This window comes from Schistocerca cancellata, chromosome 8, assembly GCF_023864275.1.
Source record: "Schistocerca cancellata isolate TAMUIC-IGC-003103 chromosome 8, iqSchCanc2.1, whole genome shotgun sequence".
Classification (NCBI taxonomy): domain Eukaryota; kingdom Metazoa; phylum Arthropoda; class Insecta; order Orthoptera; family Acrididae; genus Schistocerca; species Schistocerca cancellata.
The window spans coordinates 462,865,823-462,875,884 of record NC_064633.1 but is presented as its reverse complement, the minus strand read 5'-3'; the positions used below and the strand labels follow the sequence as shown (position 1 = coordinate 462,875,884).

The 10,062-nt window shown below is 44.0% G+C and overlaps 1 non-coding gene across 1 annotated transcript; it reads right to left on the bottom strand.

Annotated features, from left to right (window-relative positions):
- Positions 1–9,365: 9,365 nt before the first annotated feature.
- On the bottom strand, positions 9,366–9,440 carry Trnal-caa (transfer RNA leucine (anticodon CAA)). The gene has a single exon. It is a non-coding gene; the product is annotated as a tRNA-Leu (tRNA).
- Between the last annotated feature and the right edge of the window lie 622 nt (positions 9,441–10,062).

Sequence of the window (10,062 nt, the reverse complement as noted above, 5' to 3'; positions counted from 1 at the left end):
GCGGAACTATGGGCCTCATGGAAAAAGGGTGACCCGGCTGAGTCACGCAGTTTGACTCTTAGTCTGATCACGAGGTGTGGCCGTTAATTGCACGCGTTGAACACTTAGGCTGACGTGAGGATCAATTACCTATACTTGAAGGGATGTATCTGGAACATCTTAGGTGATTAGAAAGTTAGTAGACAGGAATACAATTAAATACTTAGCTTTAATTCAGCATCAGCGGTAAACGTCGATCTCGACTTTGTACAATAATATTTACAAGTGCAGTTACAGACTGAACTGCGAATAATTCTTTACAGTTCTGATTGCTTCACACATATAGATCAATTGTCAATGCATAAACTGTATGTGGCGCCTGGCTAAGTCGTAGCTACTGACAGCTGAAGGGTATGCTAACTAGCGTCTCTGCAAATGAGATCTCTGAAGCTATAACAAGTGAACCATTCCTATTAAAGTCGACTATAGAACTGGCCAGTGAGCTAGCTATTCCCGTAAGACCAGCCGAGTGGCGGCGCTCGGTCTGCTGGCGTCGACAGTGGCGACTCGCGGGTCCGATGTGTACTGACGGACCGCGGCCGATTTGAAGCCTACAACCTAGAAAGTGTGGTGCCTTGCGGTGACACCACACATTTCACTGCCTCGGTATTGCCAAGAGCAGTCATTATGGCTACCAAGAAAATTTAAAGGATTGATATTACAGACTGTGCAACAGTTCTACGGTCTCTATTGCGTATCTTATGTTAGACTAATGAGAATGTGGTACTACAGATTAGGGCGCATTCAGGGGCACATATAGGCATTTTTAAATCTACATCTACACCCTGCAAGCCACCCAACGGTGTGGCGGAGGGCACCTTACGTGCCACAGTCATTACCTCCCTTTCCTGTTCCAGTCGCGTATGGTTCGCGGGAAGAACGACTGTCTGAAAGCCTCCGTGCGCGCTCTAATCTCTCTAATTTTACATTCTTGATCTCCTCGGGAGGTATAAGTAGGGGGAAGCAATATATTAGATACCTCATCCAGAAACGCACCCTCTCGAAACCTGGCGAGCAAGCCACACCGCGAGGCAGAGCGCCTCTCTTGCAGAGTCTGCCACTTGAGTTTGTTAAACATCTCCGTAACGCTATCATGGTTACCAAATAACCCTGTGACGAAACGCGCCGCTCTTCTTTGGATCTTCTCTATCTCCTCTGTCAACCCGATCTGGTACGGATCCCACACTGATGAGCAATACTCAAGTATAGGTCGAACGAGTGTTTTGTAAGCCACCTCCTTTGTTGATGGACTCCCAGATATTTTACAGAAGTAACTGCTACCAGTGTTTGTTCCGCTATCGTATAATCATACAATAAAGGATCCTTCTTTCTATGTATTCGCAATACATTACATTTGTCTATGTTAAGGGTCAGTTGCCACTCCCTGCACCAAGTGCCTATCCGCTGCAGATCTTCCTGCATTTCGCAACAATTTTCTAATGCTGCAACTTCTCTGTATACTACAGCATCATCCGCGAAAAGCCGCATAGAACTTCCGCCACTATCTACTAGGTCATTTATATATATTGTGAAAAGCAATGGTCCTATAACACTCCCCTGTGGCACGCCAGAGGTTACTTTAACGTCTGTAGACGTTTTTCCATTGATAACAACATGCTGTGTTCTGTTTGCTAAAAACTCTTCAATCCGGCCACACAGCTGGTCTGATATTCCGTAGGCTCTTACTTTATCAGGCGACAGTGCGGAACTGTATCGAACGCCTTCCGGAAGTCAAGAAAAATAGCATCTACCTGGGAGGCTGTATCTAATATTTTCTGGGTCTCATGAACAAATAAAGCGAGTTGGGTCTCACACGATCGCTGTTTCCGGAATCCATGTTGATTACTACCTAGTAGATTCTGGGTTTCCAAAAACATGATACTCGAGCAAAAAACATGTTCTAAAATTCTACAACAGATCGACGTCAGAGATATAGGTATATAGTTTTGCGCATCTGCTCGACGACCCTTCCTGAAGACTGGGACTACCTGTGCTCTTTTCCAATCATTTGGAACCTTCCGTTCCTCTAGAGACTTGCGGTACACAGCTGTTAGAAGGGGGGCAAGTTCTTTCGCGTACTCTGTGTAGAATCGAATTGGTATCCCGTCAGGTCCAGTGGACTTTCCTCTGTTGAGTGATTCCAGTTGCTTTTCTATTCCTTGGACACTTATTTCGATGTCAGCCATTTTTTCGTTTGTGCGAGGATTTAGAAAAGGAACTGCAGTGCGGTCTTCCTCTGTGAAACAGCTTTGGAAAAAGGTGTTTAGTATTTCAGCTTTACGCTTGTCATCCTCTGTTTCAATGCCTTCATGACTCCATATGCGAGTTGGATAGGACGGTACAAATTATTCTGCGCCATAGCTTGTACAGCATCTTGCTGAGTATATACGCTATCCGATCACTAGTGTCCGATCAATTATCAGCGAATATTAATATCGAGTGTGTCGACAATTCGTCCCTATGACGAACTCTGCTCTGACACTTTCAGCGGGGTGTCTGAATGTCTGTGGAGGAATGCAGTCCATCCTTCCTTAACAGCCGAAATCGGAGGAGCTACTGACGTTGGACACTGGTGCCAGGAAACTGCCACAGCGTATAGTGAGAGTCATCACTCCGAATCACCTGTCTCCAGACATCCACTATCCAGACGTTTCGCTCTTTACATCACGTCAAGCGTCTCTTAGCAATGACAACAGATATGTTGGCTTATGAGGAGTCTTAAATTATCTGGACCTGAGGATTGAGAATAACTAGCTCAAGATGGGAGTTTTTAGGAAACTCACGATCATAGGGGCTGTTATTGATAAGACCTCACGCCACCCCCACAAACATAAATTAGCATTTTTCAAAAATACGGTGCCCAGGGAAAGTTCCATACCTCCCAGTCCGGGAAACAAGAATGAGGAAATGAAAACCCTCAGACAAATAGCGGTAGAAAATGGTTTTGACGCGTGTTTGAGAGACCGATTGGATGTAGTAGTTAGGTATGGAAACCAGCAATATGATAAAAATCCAGACAAATATGGACTCATGTCGTGTAGGGAGACCACCTAACATAAATTAGCGAGGTTGTTTGGCAAGAAATGGCTTACCGTTGCTTTCAAGACGGAGAGCAAATTAGGACAGAGGCTGAGGCATAAGATCGACACCCATGAGAACTGGCTAAGAAAATCGAAAGTTTATAAAGTACAATGTCAGGATTGTGAAGCGAGATATGTAGCAAACGGGACGGAATTTCAGTGTTAGATTTACGGTTTGCCAGCTGTAGCAAAGCGTCTCAAGAATGAGCGGCATTCGTAGGAGGATATAACTGAAAGATTAAGGGTGTTACACGTTGGAGAAAAAGGGTGGTTACTATGAAATATACGAGGTGGAGATTTATTGTGCCTTGAAAGAGAAGTGCGCCGGCGTTTTAAACTAGAGGACGGACGTGTCTTCCTCAAGAAGCAGCCACGAACATATTTTACCTAGTAACATAGGATTTACGCGTGCTATTTCCGTTCAGATTGCAGCGTCGAGATATTTTAAGTTAGAAATGGCAGGTATTGCTCAACGCTTTTATGACACAGTAGTGTCCTTGGTGCTGAGCATATCATCGTTGGTAGGTGTACCTCGGGAAGGTGATATAGGGTTTTATGGTTTGAGCTGACAATACACATTTGCAGTTTGTTTCTTAAGTTGGGACGAGGCCCAATGGCACTTTTTTATGGTAGGATACAACTCAGAACATCTGTAATCCTTATATCTGTCTGTATAAGGCAGACTGTTTTATCTGGTTTCCTTGTTTTCAGCACCTAAAAATGATGACGTTTGGTTAGTGGGGCGTTCAACTGCGCTGTCATCAGCGTCCGTACGAAGTCCCAATTTCTACACACTCAAATTTTTTACATAGTCCAAGTAGCCACTGCCAAGAATGATGATGATGATGAGGAGGAGGAGGAGGACAACACATACAACCAGTCCCTAGGAATAGAAAATCCCCAACCCGGCCCGGAATCGTGCCCGGGACCCCGTGATCATGAGGCAGCAACGCTAGCCACTTGACCACGAGCAGCGGACGAGCTTGAAAATGGGATAATGTCCCGAAACATGTTGTGGCAATAATTACACGATTGACAACTGTGCTGAATATCATCAGAGCTGTGTCATGAGGAGGCGCTCGACTCTCGTACCCTATCATTTTTAACTCCATAAGAATAGTCATTGTCTCCAGAATGAGAGTCTCGGTCGGGCACACAGTTTTAATCTGCCAGGAAGTTTAATAGACATTGTGCTAGCACTTCGAAAGTCACGAGTGATTGTTTTGACTGATTTCATGCGATTTTTTTACAACCACCCTCGCAATGATCGACGGTCCCTGTCCGTCATTACATGTGGTTTGCCCTGTCTTTGTTTAAAGGTGGTTGTTCCTTCAAGTTTCCACTTCACACTCACATCACCAAAAATCGACTCGTGCAGCTTTAGAAGGTTTGGAACGTCCCTGACGGATCTGTTGCTCATGTGACCTCCAATCTGTTCCATCGTGATGGCAAACGCCGGCATGAAGATGAAGAACGCAAGAGCAGAGAAGGCTGTGAAACGATGTCCGCCAATAGTTCGCTGACTAGGACCGCACCAGGACGGGAGCGGCCTCTAGCCGAAGAGAATGTAGGCGCCGCTCCTGCCAGCCTCGGCCGAACAGTAGCAAACGGACACTAGCAGAGAGGACTAGAAGAGCAGTGATATTAAAGACAGCAGTGACTTATGAACGAGAGGGAATGAAAATGTCGTGTGACTAGGGCCTCCCGTCGAGTAGACCATTCGCCGAGTGCAAATATTTCGATATGACACCACTTCGGCGACTTGCGCGTCGACGAGTATGAAATGATGATGATTAGGACAACACCACACCCAGTCGGGAATCTAACCCGGACCCTTAGGACTAACATTCTGTAGCGCTGAGTCCGCAGCTCGTGGTCGTGTGGTAGCGTTCTCGCTTCCCGCGCCCGGGTTCCCGGGTTCGATTCCCGGCGGGGTCAGGGATTTTCTCTGCCTCGTGATGACTGGGTGTTGTGTGCTGTCCTTAGGTTCGTTAGGTTTAAGTAGTTCTAAGTTCTAGGGGACTGATGACTATAGAGGTTAAGTCCCATAGTGCTCAGAGCCATCTGAACCTTTTTTTTTTCTGTAGCGCTGACCACTCGGCTACCGGGGACGGACAACGAGAGTGAATAACTTGCGAGGACATTGTAATTAGCGAAGGACTTTGCTTATTTGCATGTCGCCATTTGCCTGCGACACAAAGTACTGCCAATTTACTTTATTGTAATAAAAACCTTTAATGTGATTTGCTTAAATTGTTGCATAGCTATCCGTGAAAGCAGCATCCCTTAGGCACCCTAAAAGAGACATGTGGGCAGGACGCCACACAATCACTACTCCACATTCTAAGTCCCCGAGCTCTCGTGACCGACCTAATTTGCTGCTACTGTTCCACTACTGGCAGCACAGTACTCATCGCCTATTATACTGGCGGGTCCGGCTATCGTGACATCTAGCGGTCAATTCCGTATTCCGGTGTGTGCATACTTTTAATCAGATAATACAGTGTTTGTCCAATATGTGGTTTAGTCGTATGCCGTTAATGATTCTCCCTCTGATATTATTGTACTGTAGCTCTGCAAAATTCTATAGTTCACTCACTGATGTCTCAATTGACGTTTCAGAAAGGAAGCACGAACATCGGAACAGCGTTATTTTGACTCCGCACGTTCAAGCTGTACTAGTGCCTAAATGTACTGGTTTTTATGATATCTATCCTAAAAGTGGGGGGGGGGATTATACTGACAAGTACTGTAGTGAAATGTAAGGATAGAAAAGGATAGAATCCCAGTTAAAACCGGAGTACAATGCACTAAAATCTACTCTGATTCTTTAATTAAAATAAGTTTTGTTTCAAATAATGGCTCACCGCCTTGCTACGGATGCGTGGCGTGAGGCGCCTTGAAATGTTGAACGCAAAATGTTTACGTGATCCATCGGAAAGCTAAACATCTCGGGGTATCTTTGATAAACTTAAGCATGAGAAAATATTATTATTCGTGGGTGTCGCGTTGCGAAATATTGTACTCTCTTCGTAAGAATAGGTAAATTGTTATTTTTTACCTCAAAATATTGCCTTTGAAATGCTAATCGATCGCCGTGCAGCGGCATGTTTGAATCACTGAACTACTATTCCAAATATTACGGTAAGTACTACAAATGCCCTACAGTTTCTAATATATTTATAAAATATATTCATACAGGCCTGTCAAAGAGAAATTATTTATACACTCTAATGCATTTATGTCTGAGAGAAGTTGTGAAAATATTAAAACAAATTAATGGCGACCAACAATGACTTTTATTGGCGCGATCTTTCCGCGCTTCTGCAGTCACTGAAAATTAGGAAAGCTACCACGTCCTACATGGAAAAGGACTGTCTACTTAAATGAAACAGCTATAACTCTTTATCTAATGTATTTCAACAATCATTAAATTGTTATAGACTTACAATGTTCAGTGACCGACCGTTGCGTGCATTCCAGAACAAGAGAAACTTAATAGTGTATTCTTTGTACTTGTACAATAATTAACAAATAAAATCTTTTTGTTCTAATTACACAGAACGAAGAGTTTCTTTATTATTGTACAATTTCTATGCTGATCTGATCGATATTATTCTTAAATTAATTTTAGTTCCTTTTTTTCTTTACGCGTGTCTCTGACAAAGTCTTTGCGTATAGTCAAAAATATTTCAGCAAATCAAAATGTTCGTTTTATTTAATGTCATCACGAAGTATCGGTACAGAGTTCCTGTGCCACTTCCACAAAAAGTCACTGTTTGCTGTACGATGACTGCACAGTGCATTTTATCGTGGAACCTGTCACAGAAGATAAACACAGATTGTCCTGGAACATGAATTTGTACCGACAGCACCGAATATTCTGAAACTACTGGTCTATGCAGGATGTAGCACATCCACGCTACACTGCGGACGTTATCCGTTTCATTCATGCGACATTCAGGTTTCGGATCGTTGCCCTGACCCCTTAAAAAAGTCATTGGATATGTTGTAAAATGGCGCCCTTACAGTCACGACCTTATCCCGTCTGACTATTTCATATGGGGTTATCTAAAGGAATCAGTCTTCAAAGATGATCTGCAACACCCCAAAATCTTCATACTGCAATTTCCGCAGAGAGTCATTACGAAATTCAGTTCAAGGCTATGCACACTCATAGCTGCAGAAGGGAACCACTTTGAAAATCTTCTCTATTAAATTTCATGTTGTCTGCTACAGCATAAATATGGAATCAAAAATATCACTCCATATTACGTCGTAGTAGACAAAAAAATTTCAACACCTATTTGGCGTCGCCCTGTATATGTGGATGTAAATAGTAGACAATCGATCTGATGTGGAATAGTGAGTCATGCACAGCTGAAATATCTCCAATTTTCAGACGGGAGAAGTTTGAAATTTCAAGCCGCTAAAGCTGCTTCACTGCCGTTTCTATTTTATGAGAGAATCAGTATCTTAGTGCTATAGTCACCGCTAGTGTATGCTGTATTTCATTCGACTACAGTGAGTAGTCAGGTGTTTCACTGCCCATAATGTTGCACACATTACGAATCCTCTTTGTGAAAGAAGGCCTGTAGTCCATAGCGAAGAAATACCTTGTAAGAACAACTTGTGACGGCAGAGAATGAGGGAACGGAGCTAAGTTTACGCCCTGTAGCTGGCTTCTGCGTCCGACACGCAGCTCCCTCAGACCAACCCCTTTTATTTCAAAAATGTATCAAGAAATAGTACGATTATGGCAGAAATCCTCGACAAAATTAACTAAGGTGATCAATAGTCTGAAAATGGAGATTGAACAAAGGAAGAAATACAAAACTGTTAAGGCTTTCGTGGCCACTTGTTGACAAACTGCCTATTGGCTTCCGTCTCGGGTTCTTCGGCCGACGTTCATCTAATGATTTTTCTGACGTTTCGCCAGCACGAGTGGCTGGCATAGTCAGCTTCACCCTCCATGGCCGGTGGTGAACTGGAGGCGAGCTCGCGGCCGCAGGCTATATGTACCTGGCGCGCCAACGTCCGAGGGCTTCTCCGCGGTCATTTCCGGTGCGGTTCTCCTCTTGCTCTCAAAGAGCGTCTTAGATCGGCGAAGGAGAAAAGAGACCCACTTGCAATGTCGGGAATATACCGTATACCATGCACATGCGGAAAAGTTTATGTCGGAATGACTGGACGATCAATTAACACCAGGATCAAAGAGCATAAGCGACATTGCAGGTTGGGGCAGGTGGAGAAATCGGCCGTGGCAGAGCACGCACTGAATGAGACCGACCACGTAATAAAATTCGCCGACACGGAAGTTCTGGCTGTAGAGAAGCACTATCACATGCGCTTGTTCAGAGAAGCTGTAGAAATCCAAAAACACGCGAACAGTTTCAACAAGAAAGAGGAAAGCCTTAAGGTAAACGGATCCTGGCTTCCCGTACTGCAGCGAACGACCGTCGCAGGTAGCAAGAGGAGAACCGCACCGGAAATGACCGCGGAGAAGCCCTCGGACGTTGGCGCGCCAGGTACATATAGTCTGCGGCCGCGAGCTCGCCTCCAGTTCACCACCGGCCATGGAGGGTGAAGCTTTGACAATGCCAGCCACTCGTGCTGGCGTAACGTCAGAAAAATCATTAGATGAACGTCGGCCGAAGAACCCGAGACAGAAGCCAATAGGCAGTTTGTCAAAGGAAGAAATGCCAGCGTTTTATGTCCCGTCGCCTACGAGGTCATTAGACGCGGATCATAAGCCCGAATTGAACAACGATAGGGGAGGATATCAGTCGTGTCCATTTCGAAGGAACTATCACAACATTTCCGTTAACGGCTTTGGTGAGAACATGGCAAACCTAATTCTCGATGGAGACATGAACCTCGTTCCTCCGAACTGCAGTCATGTGCTAACCATTGCGTCACATGCTCCCTAATAGAGAGCAAAGACAGATGGGGACTTAAACAAAAAAAAGTTAAATGTAGGAACAATAAAAGTAGAAAATTAAATAAGACAAATTCATGTTGAGAAGTTCTGAAGTTTGTCAACTACAAGAAACACTGAAAGAAAATTTGAAATCAGATATTCAATGTTTAAACGAAACAGGTACACATCCCGATGTCACCAGGAGACAGAATGCTCGAAGTCGAAACTAACGAAGAGATATAAGAAATACAAGGATTCCAGAATGAGATTTTCGCTCTGCAGCGGAGTGTGCGCTGCTATGAAACTTCCTGGCAGATTAAAACTGTGTGCCCGACCGAGACTCGAACTCGGGACCTTTGCCTTTTGCGGGCAAGTGCTCTACCAACTGAGCTACCGAAGCACGACTCACGCCCGGTACTCACAGCTTTACTTCTGCCAGTATCTCGTCTCCTACCTTCCAAACTTTACAGAAGCTCTCCTGCGAATCTTTAGAACTAGCACTCCTGAAAGAAAGGATATAGCGGAGGCATGGCTTAGCCACAGCCTGGGGGATGTTTCCAGAATGAGATTCTGGAACTTCCCATTTGATTTCAAGGTGAGCAAAAAGTAAAAAAAAAAGAAAAAGAAAAAAAAAGAGATGAAACGTAGTGGAAATGAGAACTCCAAAATTACCAAGGTGTAAAAGAATTCTTCTATTACGGAAACAAAATTAAAGAACCCCAAAAATCAAATGAACAGACCAAGTCTACATTGCACCTTTGTTAAAATTAATAGCGAAATAAATAAATTTAACAAGAGTCATTATCGGAAGAAAGGACAGAGGTCAAGGGGTGAGACGTCCAGGAACAGTAGACTTGCCACTAGAGGAGCAGTACAGGGAAAGCCTTTGGATCAGTGAATGATTAAAATAAATAAAACATCATTATCAAGGATGGTGATTAAAGGAGATAGAAAAATATTGTTTGAAGATAGGAAAAGGTGGGAAGTGTACAAATAAACAAAGTAATGCATTAAAAGATTATG